At 45.9% G+C, this 17,246-nt stretch overlaps 1 long non-coding RNA gene across 1 annotated transcript; it reads left to right on the forward strand.

The window, feature by feature from the left end:
- Positions 1-13,227: 13,227 nt before the first annotated feature.
- On the forward strand, positions 13,228-16,621 carry LOC141420833 (uncharacterized). The gene is made up of 3 exons (XR_012445499.1): positions 13,228-13,379; positions 13,523-13,636; positions 15,738-16,621. It is a non-coding gene; the product is annotated as an uncharacterized lncRNA (long non-coding RNA).
- The last annotated feature ends 625 nt before the right edge of the window (positions 16,622-17,246 follow it).

Here is a 17,246-nt window from a genome sequence, read left to right on the forward strand (position 1 = left end):
AACTACAGACACCCCAACATCTCCACACAGGTGAAGCTCCTGACCGATGGAGCATTTGTATATAAGACAGACTGTTTCGTCAGCTGTTTAAATGCTCAGATCAGCCTGAACTTTAAAACAAATTAGACGACATGATGTAATTTTTTCCTGTGAACCAAGGAAAGAGGGAGGGAGGAAAGTCAGATTAGTAACAAGCAAAATAATTACAGCTTCCTTGTGCACTGGAGTGCAGTGAGCTGAATTTTGTAACTTCTGGCAAAGCACTTGGTAGTTCAGTTTCCCCTGCCTGGCATGATTTCACTCCCTGCTACTCCTGGTTGGTTCCTACTCATCTTTCATTTTGACCCTCGTGTGCCCCTCAGGGAGCTGCCCTTGAGCCCCCAGACTGACTTCCACACTCCTGAGTTTCCCTTTACCGTGCCATTTGGGTTACTGTGTAATGCCTGCCTCCCCCATCAGAAACCAACGTCCATCTGTGTGTCCCCTCTGTGTCTAGAGTTACCTAGTACACAACAGGTGTCGTTGATGATTTTGAAGAAGTGAATTCATAAATGGATGAATAGGTGAGAGGGACTGCGTTTATAGTCCTGAAAACTGTATGACCTCGGGCCACTCATTTTCCCTCCATCTGTAAAGAAGTGGGGTGAATTTGCTGGCTTTCTCCATTTTGAGAAGTTCCAGACCAGAGAAGACAGTCTGCTGCTCCCCCCTGCCCACTCAGGCCTCTGCACAATCCCGCCTCTTCCTCCACTACACGTGGCTCCTGTCTGGCTTCCTCCCCATATCCTCATTCTTCATTCTTCAGGGACATGGGTGGGGTCACTGCTCCTTCCCAGAGTCCAGCAGGCAGGCAGCCAGCGCCAGCTGAGGAGCTACCCTTGGGCTCTCCAGACCCTGGAGAGATACTGCCTCTCTTTCTCTGTTTGTCCTCTGTCCTCTGACTCCCTCTCCCTCTCTCCTTTTCTGTGTGTTTCTGACTTTTGATCTCAGTGCCTCTGGCTTTGTCTTTTTTCTCTGTCTCTGTCTTCCACTTGCTCTATCAGCATTTCCTTCTCTGTCCCTCTCTCTTTATCTTTGTTTTTCTGTGACCTTTTGTCTTTCCTCTCTCCAAACTCCCATCTAACCCCAGTAGTTCCCTCCCCTTCCACAGGTCTAACCCTCCCCCAGCCTGACTGAGTGCTGTTTTCAGTTTCTTCAAAGCCCTTTCCTGGCCCTAATTCAGGTCTGCCCAGCCCTGACAAGCCTGGATCCACTCCTCCCTGCCTGGTCCTTGGCGGTAAGTAGTGTGCCAGGACAGTCAGAATGTGTGTGCTGAGTCCACAACATCCCAGCACTGGGGGAGGGGGCAGCCTCAGTGGGAGGGGAGTGACCTTAGGAAGAGGGGTAAGGGACCATGATTCATGGCCTAGGTCATCTGGGCTCTTTTTGGTCTGGAAATGCCCCATTCCCACCCTGCTTGAGCAGGCTGGCCCCTTTCCTGTCTCTGACTGCTCCTGCATCCTGGCCAGGGCCTGCTTCTTACCCCCTCCTCCCCCAAACAAGGCTGCACCTGAGGGCTCTTGGAGGGGGCTGCTTTCCTCAGCTGCCTCCTTCCACAGAGCCTGCTGGGAGCTGGACTATTTGATATCTGGATTGCTTCAGTTGAGAGGAATTGGACCCCAGTCCTGTGTGTGTCCCCAGAACACCCTCCTGCAATGTAAGAGAACCCAAGTAGAAGGTGAGGCACAGGAAGTAGGAATGGAATGTGAAACTCAGGCAGGAATCAAACACATGAGATTCAGCCCTATTGGGTCCTGGGCCCTGTCTTTCCAGGGGGTTAGCCTTAGGCCAACTACTTCCCCATTATGAGTCTCTGCTTTTTTCCTGTAAGACAGGACAGGTTCCCTTTCTATGCACTGTTATGAGAATTCAAAGTTAAGACATGGATAAAATCCCCAATACTGAATGCCCAAGATAAGTGTTACTTGAGATGGAATCTGAATGCCTGACCAAGGAATAAGTGAGGAGTCGGGGGCCTGTGTTCAAATCCCATCTGTGCCTTCCATGGCCATCACCGGGAGGATGCTCAGAAAGGACTAAAGAATGAGATGTGGGGATGCATTGTAACTGAATGCAACAGGGTCACAACCTGGTGAGTGCAAAGCCAAAAAGCACAACCAGGCGATAACAGAGTGGAGAAAGATTTCTTACCTGTAGCAAGTAAGGAGAACACTGAGGTTATTTGCCAAGCAGTGATCTCCTGGAATAAAAAAGGTATGGCTTTTATTGGGGTAGGCAGGTCACACAGGAAAGTATATGTGGGTGGTGGTCACATTTCTGAGCATGCTCAGTTTAAGGTCATAATTCACACTTTGAAAGGGCTTTAGCAGACTTTCAAAGGGGCAGCAGCTTTTGTAGTTTGCCCCTAAAGGTGCCTGCCTCACTTAGTAGCTGACAGAATGACTGACTCTCAGTCACTGGTCAGCTGTATCTTGCATCCATCCCAAGCCCTCAGTAAAACACAGATGGAACCAATATTTGCAAGGTTGTTAGGGGAATGGAACTAGACAAGGAACATGAAAATGCATGGTCAATGCTCATAAATATCAGCCCTAATTATAATAGTCATAGTTGAAATGCAAGAGTTGAAAATTTAAAAATTCAGGATACAAGGATCAATCTTAATACAAAATGCTGGGACAGTTACCCTATGTAAGCCCAAACTGCTAAGGAGTTTAGGAAAAGGGTCTGGTCTGCTTTACATTGGCCCTTGTTTCCCCAGCAATTGAGAGAAAGTGCCAGGAGATTATTTTTGCAGGTTCTTGACCAAGTGGTCAGGGTGGCTGCTAAGGAACCAGAAATCCAAGGCCAGGAAAGCCATGGTCTAGAGCTGACCTGAGGAAGGGCAGTTCTGCCAACGAGGGTATAGACCCAGGAATGAGGCTGTTTCCATGACTACAGGCTTTACCCCCTATTGTGGTTGTGATCCTGGCATCCCTGACCCTTAGGCTGGGCACCTGACTTCTGTCCCACTAAGCATGGGGCAAGGTGGCATAGTAGGTAGACCAGCCCTTTTCTTTTTTCTTTTTCTGGGGTTTGAACTCATGGCCTTGTGCTTGCTAGGCAGGTGCTCTACCACTTGAGCCATGCCCCAGTCTTCCATTTCCTGATTCTAGCTATCCTTGAGCACATCACAAGTGCTACCCCAGCTGTGCCTGTCCCTGCCATCCATGACTTGCAGTCCATGCTTCTGGTCCTGTTAATGTCCCCAACTATTGTAACCCCCAAGATCTCAATGGATCAGAATGACTTGTCATTATTCTGCTCTTGTTTAGGTTATTTGACTCAATGAGCCTCAGTTTACTTGCTTGCAAATAGTGCCGTTTATAGCTGTCTCTGGGGCTTAGGAGCACTTCATGAGAAAATGTATGAAACCCTGACTCTGGCACTTAAAACCTCTTATCCTGACTCTTTCTCCCATTAAAAAATATGCCTGGGGAGTTATCGGGGGGAGATGGCCCAAACAGTGTATACACATGTGAGTAAATGTAAAAATGATAAAATAAAATGATAAAAACACAAGCATGTCTTACTTTCTGCCTTATGTTAGTTGGCATGTATTCACCGTCAGAGTGGGCAGTCCTTGAGGACTGGGCTTTTTTCATCCTGGTGCCTGACACTGAACATGGCCTATCTTAACACCTGCAGAGGGGAGTGGCCCTGACCTTTATGAGCTGAACAGAGCCTCATTGTCTAGGCCCCACCATGTGGCCAGCAATGTGGGGAGCATTCGGGGAGCATTCGCCATGTATCATTCAATCATTTAGCAAATACTTAGTGAGCACCTACTATGTGCCAGAGGCTATCAAGTTCGGGTGTATTAGTGAACAAAAGTCACTAATCCTTTGACTTTTTTTTTTTTTCAATTTAGTTGCTCTTTTTCTTTTTATTATCTAAGTCACAAATCCTGTCCTTGAGAGCTTGCCTGTAATAGAGGGAGCAGACAACAAATAGCAAACAGTGACTGTTAGAAGGTGACAAATGCTATATACAAAAATAGCGCAGTGTCCAGGGAGGGGGAGAAGGTCGGTTACAATTTTACATGGGTGGTCCGTGCAGGCCTCCATAGAAGAGGACATTTAAGCAGGGTTCTAATCAGGTAAGGGAGTTTGCTACACAGGGTCTGAGGGAGTGTGTTCTTGGCCAAGGAGCAGCAAGGCAAAGGCCCAGGTGGAGCCTACCTGGTCTGTTGGGGTGGAGCGGGGGACAGGAGAGGCAGGCATGAAGTGGGGTATTTGTTACTGGGCCTGTTAGTCAGGACCTTCCAAGCCCTCAGAAGAACTGTGGCTTTTTCCCTGAGTGACTTAGAGCCATTGGAAGCTTTGAGCATAGGAGTGACTGATTTGCTGTATGTTTTAAAGGGATCACTCTGCACGGTGTCTTCTTTATGGGTTCAAATCCCAACTCTGCTTCATCAGCTGCCTCACTAGGCAAGTTCTTTCACTACTCAGCTGTACTCTCCTCTGTAAAAAGTAGATTCATAATATGTGCCTCACAGATCCTTGGCAGAAATTCCTGTCTGCTTTTAGTCCTAAGAATAGTAGTCCTTCTGAGCAGTTGGCCTGTTTCACTCATGAACACTGTGGCTGCCTTTCTCACGCTTACTGGCTGCCGGGGAGGCTGGAGCAAAGTGTGAGCCCTGCCCACATCTGACACCAGCTCCATTCCTGCTTGCTTCTCTTACACCTACTTTAAAAATGTATTTTAAATATTATCTCCTTAAATCATTCCTTTAAATAACACATGTTCCTCAATTACAAAAATAATACCTGTTAATGTTAGATATTTGGGGACATGTAGATGAAAAGGACCATGAATGAAAATATCTGTGACTCAAAGCCAACTTCATGATCTTTTTGGTAGTATTCTTGTTAACTGTGTGTGTGTGTGTGTGTGTGTGTGTGTGTGTTGTGTATGTAGACAGAAGAAAACTGAGCTTTTAAACATTTTTCTCCTTCCTCCACAGATCCTTTAATCCGATGCTCTTGTTTTTGTTCAGCTATCGGATCACGCCTTCAGTGTCTGGTGAAACGTGGAGTAATGGAGGCGCTCCCCTGGGTTTTGAGGCTTGAGGGCGAGCAACGTTGGAAGAACCGATGAAGAGTCAAGTGAGCCAAATTCCAGGCCACACAAAGACTGTTCTTAATGAGAGAAGAGAGTTTTAGAGGGAAGGTGACAAATTGGGAGCTAAGAGGGGTGGGTGTCTTCCTCAGCTTTACCCCAGGAAGAGGCATGGAGGACCAGCCACAGGAGGCAGAAGAGTGCTGGGGAGCTCCAGGAGCAGGATGGGCCCAGTATTCCTGCTCATAAAGCATTTAGGTGCCTTGCCCCCTGCTAAGGTCCTGGTAGAGAGAGCAAAGCTGGCTGAGAGAGCCAAGCAAGTGGGGAAGGAAGCCTCGCCAATTGCCCACATCCCTGGAGAGGCTTAGATAGGGGAGGTAGGTCCTGGGCCCCTGGGTGATGGTGAGCTTTGGCGAGCTCCTCACACACAAGTAGAGCAACTGTAGTGCAACTGACTCAGTTTCCTGTGGCTGCTGTAACAGATCACCACAGACTGGGTGGCTCAGTAAGCAGAAATGGGCACTGTCTCAGTGAAGTCAGTTAAAGTCAAGGTGTTGGCAGGGCCACACTACCTCTGGGGGCCTCAGGACAGGCACTTCCTTTCTACCTCCAGCTTCTGGTGGTGTCTCTGCCCTGTTTCTCCTTAGCGTGTGGCTGCATCTTTCTCTGTGCTGTGGGCTCGTTGCCTTCTCTGTGAGTCTATCTTCTTCTGTCTCTCTTGTGAGGTGACCTGGGATAGCAGTTAGCTCCCATCCAGCTAATTCATTGTTCCTCTTAAGACCCTGTCTTTTTTTTTTTAATTTTTATTTTATTCATATGTGCGTACGATGTTTGGGTCATTTTCCCCTCTTCCCCACCCCGCTCCCTCTCTTACTCTCCCTTACCCCTCGCTACCCGGCAGAAACTATTCTGCCCTTATCTCTAATTTTGTTGAAGAGAGAGTATAAGCAATAATAGGAAGGACCAAGGGTTTTTGCTGGTTGAGATAAGGATAGCTATACAGGGAGTTGACTCGCATTGATTTCCTGTGCATGTGTGTTACCTTCTAGGTTAATTCTTCTTGAACTAATCTTTTCTCTAGTTCCTGGTCCCCTTCTCCTATTGGCCTCAGTTGCTTTAAAGTATCTGCTTTAGTTTCTCTGCATTGAGGGCAACAAATGCTATCTAGTTTTTTTGGTGTCTTACCTATCCTCACACCTCCCTTGTGTGCTCTCCCTTTATCATGTGATCAAAGTCCAATCCCATTGTTGTGTTTGCCCTTGATCTAATGTCCACATATGAGGGAGAACATACGATTTTTGGTTTTTTGGGACAGGCTAACCTCACTCAGAATGATGTTCTCCAAGTCCATCCATTTACCAGCGAATGATAACATTTCGTTCTTCTTCATGGCTGCATAAAATTCCATTGTGTATAGATACCACATTTTCTTAATCCATTCGTCAGTGGTGGGGCATCTTGGCTGTTTCCATAACTTGGCTATTGTGAATAGTGCCGCAATAAACATGGGTGTGCAGGTGTCTCTGGAGTAACCTGTGTCACAGTATTTTGGGTATATCCCCAAGAGTGGTATTGCTGGATCAAATGGTAGATCAATGTCTAGCTTTTTAAGTAGCCTCCAAATTTTTTTCCAGAGTGGTTGTACTAGTTTACTTTCCCACCAGCAGTGTAAGAGGGTTCCTTTTTCCCCGCATCCTCGCCAACACCTGTTGTTGGTGGTGTTGCTGATGATGGCTATTCTAACAGGGGTGAGGTGGAATCTTAGCATGGTTTTAATTTGCATTTCCTTTATGGCTAGAGATGGTGAGCATTTTTTCATGTGTTTTTTGGCCATTTGAATTTCATCTTTTGAGAAAGTTCTGTTTAGTTCACTTGCCCATTTCTTTATTGGTTCATTAGTTTTAGGAGAATTTAGTTTTTTAAGTTCCCTATATATTCTGGTTATCAGTCCTTCGTCTGATGTGTAGCTGGCAAATTATTTTCTCCCACTCTGTGGGTGTTCTCTTCAGTTTAGAGACCATTTCTTTTGATGAACAGAAGCTTTTTAGTTTTATGAGGTCCCATTTATCTATGCTATCTCTTAGTTGCTGTGCTGCTGGGGTTTCATTGAGAAAGTTCTTACCTATACCTACTAATTCCAGAGTATTTCCTACTCTTTCCTGTATCAACTTTAGAGTTTGTGGTCTGATATTAAGATCCTTGATCCATTTTGAGTTAATCTTGGTATAGGGTGATATACATGGATCTAGTTTCAGTTTTTTGCAGACTGCTAACCAGTTTTCCCAGCAGTTTTTGTTGAAGAGGCTGTCTTTTCTCCATCGTGTATTTTTAACGCCTTTGTCAAAGACAAGTTGGTTATAGTTGTGTGGCTTCATATCTGGGTCCTCTATTCTGTTCCACTGGTCTTCATGTCTGTTTTTGTGCCAGTACCATGCTGTTTTTATTGTTATTGCTTTGTAATATAGTTTGAAGTCAGGTATTGTGATACCTCCTGCATTGTTCTTTTGACTGAGTATTGCCTTGGCTATTCGTGGCCTCTTGTGTTTCCATATAAATTTAACAGTAGATTTTTCAATCTCTTTAATGAATGTCATTGGGATTTTGATGGGAATTGCATTTTTACTATGTTGATTCTACCAATCCATGAGCATGGGAGATCTCTCCACTTTCTATAGTCTTCCTCAATCTCTTTCTTCAGAAGTGTATAGTTTTCCTTGTAGAGGTCTTTCACATCTTTTGTTAGGTTTACACCTAGGTATCTGATTTTTTTTTGAGGCTATTGTAAATGGAATTGTTTTCATATATTCTTTTTCAGTTTGCTCATTGTTAGTGTATAGAAATGCTAATGATTTTTCTATGTTGATTTTATATACTGCTACCTTGCTGTAGCTATTGATGGTGTCTAGGAGCTTCTGAGTAGAGTTTTTTGGGGTCTTTAAGGTATAGGATCATATCGTCTGCAAATAGGGATCAAGACCCTGTCTTAATCGTCTTTGTCATCTAAGGTAATATTGCCAGGTTCTGGGAGTTAGGAAGTGAATATAATACCAGGCAAATGGGACCTTTTTCCCCTGCTTACCACAGAGACCTCGCAGTAGCCAAATATGCTTCCTGAACTGACAGGTGACTGGGAACAAGGATTGGCTAGGCAATGGCCAGTGAGGGACAGCAGCCAGGGCTCAGAAAAGATGATGAACTGTCTCTCTCAGGAGACACCATTGTAGACAGGTGACATTTGAGGGCTTACCTGTAGAAACCGGGAAAAGGAGGTGTGTGTGTGTTGGGGAGGGGGTTTTACAAATGACAGATCAAGTTTCCACCACAGGATGGTGGTTCATCCTAGAAATCAAATCTAGTTAGAAAAATGAAATTACCGATTATTTACATATCTAAGTTGTCTATAAGTGGACGCCATCACACATATCTATGTGCATACATAACCCCAAATGGGTTCTCAACTGAAAATACGATTTCGTAGACTAATTTTGCTAACTTAATAAAATGCTCTAAACAGCTTACCATGTCATTAAATATTCTTCCACATCATTGTTTTTATGACTGCCTTTGACATTTCATCAATCGAGTTCACAATCCTGTATACGTACCATCTTGTATATTTAAGAAATTTTATAAACTAACTTAAATCCTTTCTTTTTTTTTTTTGGCAAATGGTAAATCAATATACTTAAGCATATCTTGCCAGGTCATTATAGGATTAACTATAATTCTATATATGTAGGATTTGACATTGAAATTTTAAAAATTCAATCAATTAAAAGACTTAGATTTGAAATTTGAAAGTCATAAAAATCTGAAGTCATGCTTTGCAGTATTTTCTTCTCCACTACCTCTTGTTGCAGTAAAGGTGTTGTCAAAATTAGAAAGCCTTGCCTCGTACCTCTTTCCCTCCCCACTCCCATATCTAATCCGTTGTCAGGTCTGCCCATGAGCTGTTCAGCTGCCTTTGGAATCAACCAGTTTTCTTTACCCTCAGGCTCAATTTCTGGGCCAGGTCACAGTTTCTCTGCACTGCTGCCTCAGCCTCCTTCATGGTTCTCTTCCTCTGGGTTCCCCCAAAAGCAGACCCTGAGACAAAGTCACATAGTTTATTTTGGTGACTGGGAAGGGAGAGTGATTGGAGGAGCAAATAAACAGTGGGGAAAACAAAGAGAAGAAGCAATGGGGTACCTGGAGGTACCTGCAGTGCTGAGCTGGGCTTCAGTGAGAGCCCTTCTGTTCTCCCCCAGAGGCATGAGGAGGTGATGAACCGTTTCCTGCAGAGAGGTGGGCATCAGTAGGGCAGGGCATCAGTGTCTGGGACACCAGTCTCCTGCCTTAGTTGCTCCCTCTCTTGCTTGTCTCTGCTCTGCCACTAAGGGACGTTTCTGGGGCACTGTGTCCCAGACTGGACTGGTGTGAAGGGGGCATAGAGGGGGAGCAGGCAGAGGAACAATGAGACAGGGGCTCCCACATTTGGGCTGTCTGTATCTAAATTCACACCCACACTGAGGTGAACTGTTTGGGGTCAGAACAAGCCAGAGGGGTATGAGCAAACCTCGGGACATCAGATTGAATTTGGCTCAGACTAAATTGAAAAGCTGGAGTCTTAGCTTCAGATGAGAGGCAGAGGTGGCCCGGGCAGCCCAGGGACCCACCTGGGAGTCCACTGGCCGTGGACAGTTCATGTGGAGGGCATTGAGAACCTACCCTGTGCCTTTGACAAAGATATGAACGTACAAAGGTGTGCTTGAGACAGCAGTGATGCCAACTGACATCCTCATATGTCTGCAGACCTTAACAGAAAAAAATGCCCCTTTTGGAATATTGCCAGTATTGGAAAACAAATGAATAAGTGGGACTTTTGTGTGTGTCATGGATCTGTTAAGAGAACAACTGTCTGGATGACAGTGACTTTCCCCAACAGCCCTGTGACTCTGCTCACTCATGGAACTCTTTAAAAAAGTCAGGGGACTTTGTTCCCTAGTCTGATTGGTAACTGGCTGTGAGGCTTTCAGCAGGGGTCCAGAGAGGCAAAGTGACATAAGCAGCGTCACACAGCACATCAAGGGTAGAGCAAGGATTCAGACTCTCCAAGTCGGAACCTTTCTCCATCATTATTGGGTCTGACTCGAGGACAGGTCAGGCAGCTGAAGAGGACACAGCTCCCACTCTGAGTGTACCCATGCAGGTCAGCACCAGGCCACCTTCCCTCCCTGCCCCCTCAGCATGAATAGAAGTTGCATAGACTTTTCACTTCTATTATCCTGAGCCCCTTCCTACTTCTCCGTTGAGGGCTGTGAAAGAGTCTGCTCCCAGGTAGGGCCAAGGCAGGGGTCCAAGCCAGGTGGATGTTGGGAAGGTTTTGCTGAGCATTCAGATGTGGTAAAGCCAGGGTCTGAGCCAGATTGCAGCTTGGTGTCGCCTGCACAGTGCAGGTGGGGTGGGGATAGCACCAGGCCAGAGCAGGGGATGGAGGCTGAGGCATATGGCATGTTTCTGACCAAGCCTCAGAGGTCACCTGTACCCTATTGCTCAAGGCAGTCAGAAGCATCTGCCCAGGTTCAAGGGCAGAGGACAGAAACTCTCCCTCTTGATGGGGAGAGGCAAGGCCCTAAAAAGATATGTAGGACAGGAGTCATTATCCAAGCTATCTTTGGGAACTATAGTTTGCCATGCCTACCTTGTACCTGAGTTTTTGCTTTCATTATGACACCTTTCAATAAACAGAAGTTCTTGACTCCCTAGTAATTAAATTTATTGTGCTTTTCCTTTGCTTGCATTTTAAAATATGTTGTTGAGATTCCTCCCTACCTTAAAAAAGTTTATAAAGGAAAGTTCCCCTATTTTCTCCTGAACTTAACAAAAAAGTTGGCCTTTCCATGTTAAGACCTTTATCCATGTGGAACTGAGTCTTTGGGGTTGCGTGTAGATCACATTCATTTCTTCATAAGACAGCCAGAAGTGCCAGCGCCACTCAGGGAAGAGACAGGTCTTTCTTTATCTGCAAGGTGACTGCCATTTGTTGGGTTCCCATGCGAGCTGGGGTGCATTTCTGGGACCTCTGCTCTGTTGCCTTGCTCTATTTGTTCACCCTCTCAGTCAACAACCTCACTTCCTTAATTTCCATAGTTGCTCCCAAGTCTCAATCAGTGAGTCTAAAATATCTTCCTTTTTTTTTTTTCTTTTCAGTACTGGGGATTGAACCCAGGGCCTCCGGCTTATTAAGCAAGTGCTCTACCACTTGAGCTATACCTCCAGACCTCTTGTTTTTATTTTGTTTTTGAGACAGGGTTTTGCTGACTTCCAACTGGAGATCTACCTGCCTCTCTGCCTCTTGAGCAGCTGGGATTATAGATGTGTACCACCACACCTGACTTCTCCCCATTTTTGGGTGGTATTGGGATTTGGATTTAGGGCCTTATACTTGCTAGGCAGGCACTCTATCACTTGAGCCACTCCACCAGTCCTGTTTTGTGTTGAGTTTTTTCAAGATACGGCCTCGAGAATATTTGTGTGGGCTGGTTTTGAACCATACTCCTGATCTCTGCCTCCTGAGTAGCTAGGGTTACAGCCATGAACAGGACCCAGCTCCCCATTTTTTAAAAGGTCTTTTGTTACTGTTTTTCAATAAAGTTTAAAATCTTTTTCCATAAAAAAACTTGCATGTCTATTTGTTAGATTTGTTTCGAGGTACATTCTAATTTTTATTTCTATTATGAATACATCTTTTAAAAATTACATTTTGAACTTTATGTTGTAAGTATCTAAAATGTACCTGCTTTTGATGTATTTGTCTTATACTCATGCATTGTGCTAAAATCCTATTTTAATTATTTGTTTGTAGATTATTTATGGCTGTCTATAGATAGTATCTTCCACAAACAATGAGTTTTGGTTTTTCCTTTCATATCTTTATGCTTCTCATTTCTCCTCCTCCTGCTGGAGGTCCCAAAAAACCAGATTCAATAGAAGGCCTGACAGCAGGAATCCTTGTCTTGTTCAGGTTTCAAAGAAGATTTTTAAAAAGCATCTATTGAATGTGGTGATTGCTTGTGGGGTTTTGTAGGTATTCTTTATGAAGACAAGGAAGTTTGTGTCTCTTTTAGGTTTACTGAGAGTTTTTTAATCATGAATGGACATTGTACTTTATTGAATTCTTTTATTTTTCCCTCTATGAGATGAAATAGTTTTTCCTCCTTTAATTTGCTATTGTTGAATGTTAGGATTAGGTTTGATTGTGAATGACAAAAAACCCAAAATGGTGGTACGCACATAATGGGAGTGAGAGTCCTTCTCACATTAAGTCTGGAGCAGGCAGTGCAGAGGTAGTTTGGCTACCTGCTCCTGGAAGAGCACCAGGCCTGGGCTCCTCCCTGTGTGCTCTGCCACCTCTCCCATGAGCTCATCCTCCTGATCCATGATGGTACTCAGGCCAGCACAGCCCCAGGCACCAGGGCAGCAGGAGGGTGGAAGCAGGCAAAGGTCTGGCTGGCTGGCTCTCAAGTAGGGCTCCTGGAGCCTGGTGCCCTAGATTTGGTGTGTATTTTATTTGTGATTTTTTTTTTACATCCATATTCATAGGTTCAAGAAACTTACAGTTTTCCTTATTACATTGCCTTTGATTTTGATATGGCACAGTTGTACAAATTAGGGGTTATTCATTCCTTGAAGGCTTAGCCTTGCTTATATGACAAACTCTTTATGTTGGCAGTTGTATTGCATGCAGAATAATTTCACAATTTCAAATTCATGGAAAGCTCCAAGCAGAATAAATGTCATTTATTTTTCCTGAACAAACTTTCTAGTGTTTTCTACCAACAAGAATGATTTTCTACAGACCCATAACAGGACAAGCAGAATCAGGCAGTGAACGTGGATGCATTACCACCAGCTGCTCCTCAGGCCCACGCAGGTTTTCTGCAGTTGTCCCAGTAATGTCATTTATAGCCAACAGATCCAGTGCAAAGTCTTGCATTGTTAGGTCTCTCAGTCTCCTTCAGACCCAGGCAGCGCTGCAGACAGATTGTCCTCGGCTTTCATGATCTTGATACCTTTGAAGACTACAGGCCACTTTTCTGTAGCACACTCTTCAAGTTTGGCTTGTCTCATGTCCCCTCATGACTTGATTTAGGCGTGGATCTCCAGCAGAGGCTGCTCTGCCCCGTCAGGTGACACACGATTTCAACTTGTCCTGTCATCGGTGATGGGCGCTTTGATCTCTTGGAGTCTGCTTGCCAAGAAAAGCCCTGCAGAAAATGATTGCTTCCCATTTATAACGAGTAAGTATTTTGTGGGAGGCATTTTGAAACTGTATAAATATCCTGTGTCTGTTTGAATGTTGCCTCTCTGATAGTTTGGACTCACAGTTTCTTATTTGACTCAAAGAGTCACAATCTGTTACTATCATTATTTTGATGCACAGAATGAACCAGATTGGCCCCATGGGAACTCCTACAAAGTACCTTCTGGACCTTTTTGACGCATCCCATCCTTCTTTGAGCATGTACTTACTTTTTGGCACAGCAAGCTGTTGCAGGTTTGTTTTGTACTTTTCCTGCCCAGGGCCTGGAGTCAGCTGTTGCTACAAGGGGCCCTGGCTCCTTTGAGAAGTCAAGGTTTAAGGGCTTCAGGGTGTGGCTCCCAGGCCTTCTGATATCTCTCCAGGAGTTCACACTACCATCTCCAATTCCAATCCAACACCACTGGGTTAATTTGGTCCCCACTCCCTGTAATTTTCCTCCTAACAGTGGAAACCTGACTCCCACCTCTTTAATGCACTTACTTGATCCTATATAACCACTCTCCCATGAGTGCCACCGCCCCTGGGTGTGGACACCTCACCTGCCTGTGCACTGGCAGCCCATGCTGGACACTGTCTCCCTCCTTGCCCCAGGGCCGAGCACAGGGGAGCAGATCGAAGTGGATATTTGTTTCAGTGACTTACTCAATGCTCAGTCTGGCATGAGTAATCTTTATTGGGGGGTGGGTAGCACTGGGGTTTGAACTCAGACCCTTGTGCTCCTAGGCAGGCTTTCTACCACCTGAACCACACCCTAGCCCTTTTTGCTTTATTAATTTTTCATATTGGGTCTTTTGCTTTTTGCCAGGGTAGGCCTCAGACCATGATCCTCCTAACTGTGCCTCCTGAGTAGCTGGGATTATAGGCGTGAGCTACTGAGACTGGACTTTGGCATAAGTAATCTTGATTTTAGAAATTTAAGTCTTATTTTATGAAAATGTCTTTTAATTTTGAATTGTCACTGAAAGAGACATGATTTGCTTTTATAACTGGGAAGAACTCTTGAGAAATATTGCCAATGAGGGTTGGAGTGTGGTGATGCACATCTGTAATTCCAGCTACTTGAGAGGCAGAGGTTGGAGGATCAAGGTTTGAGGCTCTGTGTAAAAACAAGACTAAAGCAGAAAAGGGCTGGGGGCATGGCTCACATGGTAGAATGTTTGTCTAGTAATTGTGAGTCCTGAGTTCAAACCTCAGTATTGAAAAAAAAAATATGGTCAATTTAAGTAAACACATAACTAAAAATCCTCAGTGAAATCTTGGAACTCAAGAATTCCTCATGAGATTCCTGATTAGATGAACTTTTTCTAAACACATGGAACATGTTGGTTCCTTTATAAGTCATGTTTGATGAGTGGTTGAGCCTGTCTGATAATGGTGCCTCGTCATCACACACACTTATGCTGCATTGTCCCAGGCTGAGACACCACGGCTTGTTGTGCATGGGTTTTATGGCTCAGGAAACCCTCCCGGCTGGGGATTGATATTTCTCTGGCTGTCAGGGTGCCTGTCTCCAGTATGCTACCTTCTGATTTCCAACCTTCTGATTTCCCTTGTCTGATCTGAAGGGGTCTGGAAAATCCCTATGGCAGTGTCTGCTCACGTGGCACCCTGGCAGTCCAGCTCTGTGCCCTAGCCATGTGTTCTGCTCTTCCTTCTGTCTCGTGACTCTGCCTGTAACCGGGATCTGGGTCAGGCAGGAGACCCTGGAGTCTGCTGGTCACTGGCAGAGCCATCACTTAGGGAGGTGGTGGTGGTCAGTCTCTCCTCCTCCTCTGTCCCTCCCTCTTCTGTCCCCTTTGGAACTTCCTGTCCATCTCTCATTGTCTTCCAGATGTCTTTATCCTTTCGCCATCTTTGTTACCTGTCTTCTCAGACTGATTCTGCCACTGATTTGTTGGGTCTCTATTTTCTCATGGGGGAAACAGGGAGAGGGTTGATATAGTAGATTCTCAGCCTCTCCTGACCTTGGCAATTGTCCTTTTATTTGCTTCTTGTCTCTTTATTCCATGTTCTCTCCTCTCTGCCTCTGTTTCTCTTGGAGTCCCTTTCCCTTCTCCTTCCTCTTTCTGTCTATGATTTTATTCTCCTCTTCCAACATCTGCTTCTTGACTTAATCTTTCTTTCTACAAGTCTTGTGCTTTTTCTCTCTCTTGGCCTTTCTCTGTTTTTCTTGCTTGTGACAATAACCTCTGTCTCCTCTCTCTGCCCTTCTCTATGGCTTCCTTGTCTGACAACTTTAATCTGAATTGTTTCCCACTCTCATCCCTTGATCACTGCCCCACAACTCTGTCCCTGACATTGCTGTCTCAGTTTTTCTTGATTCCATTGTTCCCAGGTTCCCACCCCATTCAGAGCACTGAGGACTGGGACCTGATGCCATGCAATCACTACCGAGCCAGGCTCCTCCCTGTGATGGAAAGAGTGGCTGTGAGCTGGTTCCAGGAGACATGCTGGGCCCGGCTGTCTGCCACTGTCTCAAAGAAGGCTCAGAAAGGCAGATGTGGTACTCAGATGGTGGAAATCCAGTCACAATCTACACTCTGAGAGCCGGCGTCAGTTCCACAAGCAACTCCATGTGTTGGCACGTGAATTTGCAGCTGGTCACCAGCCTGGTGTTCAGCTACTCTTGGGAGCTGCTGCTGGCACTTGAGTTTGCCTGAAGATTGCTTCCTGTCTTGGGAGTTGACTCCAGTCTTAATTGCAAGCTCTGGCTCTAGCCTGGCCCTTGGAATGGTCTCCATGTAGACGTGGATCAAGATTCAGTAGGGCAAGAATTCTGCCCCTCCATGTTGTTAGGAGCTGGCTTACTCCCCAGCAAACCTGCAGATCTGCATCTTGCAGTCTGGCCCCACGCTTTCTAGAATCCAGATCTAACATATGACATTTTCTGGGCATCCAGCAGTGCCAGATGCATCTGTCACCCCACCCTCATCCTCCACACACACATCTTACAGCTGCCCTGGGAGGTGGGCACAACAGTGCTACCCTTCACAGGTGAGGAGGCTTAGGTTCCTGAGGTCACAGGAGGTCAGAGGCAGACATGTCAGCCCAGCCCAAGTCTGATCTGCCTGTGTTGTCCTTTACCCACTGTGACAACCAAAGATAGAAGGACTAGCAGTGGGGGAGAAGCTGAGTTACCCTGCAGAAGTGGACCATTGGCAGTTGAGCCTGGCCTGGAAAAGGCTCAAAAGAAATAAAGCGTGTCAGACCTGCTATTCCAACAGGGACCATGCTGGAGTCAGAGTTCAGGGCCTGGCATTTTTGGGGTGGGGCAGTATGGGAGGGCTGACCCTTTAGGGTAAGGGGTGGAGGGCAGGCCCATCAGGTAGTGCAGTCCAGAAAGAAACAGAAGCAAGAAGGTCCCAAAGGGTGGTCCCAGAGATCACACAGGCAGTGGCAGGCTTGTATGTTTTGTGGTGCTGCCAGTGTATTATCAGCGCAGCACCACAGGAGGATCTGCCACCTTCCTAGCTCACCCTTGGAACCTCTGGAGTACCGGGTCAGCATTCTGCTCCCAGCCCATGGCAAATCCTGCAAACAGTGGGTCAGGCTGGCCCTGTTGGGGTACTGGGGCCATGGAGAATAATTGGATAGCTTTCATGCTGCCCGTGTTCATCCCTGACCTCCAGGGCTCTGCAGGGGCTCATTTGACAAGTGCGACTCCCTTTCTCATCGCACTGCCACTCTTGCTTTCAGCACTGTCCTATTTACTCCTTGCTAGTGCTGCTGGCTCTGTGCCGTGGGAAGCCCCTGCCAACCTACCACTGCTGCCTGTGTCCAGTTCCATCATTTAGGTGGGGACGCAGATGAAGCAGCAGGGCAGGCACAGAGTGGGGGATCAGAG

This window comes from Castor canadensis, chromosome 1 (genome assembly GCF_047511655.1).
Source record: "Castor canadensis chromosome 1, mCasCan1.hap1v2, whole genome shotgun sequence".
Lineage (NCBI taxonomy): Eukaryota > Metazoa > Chordata > Mammalia > Rodentia > Castoridae > Castor > Castor canadensis.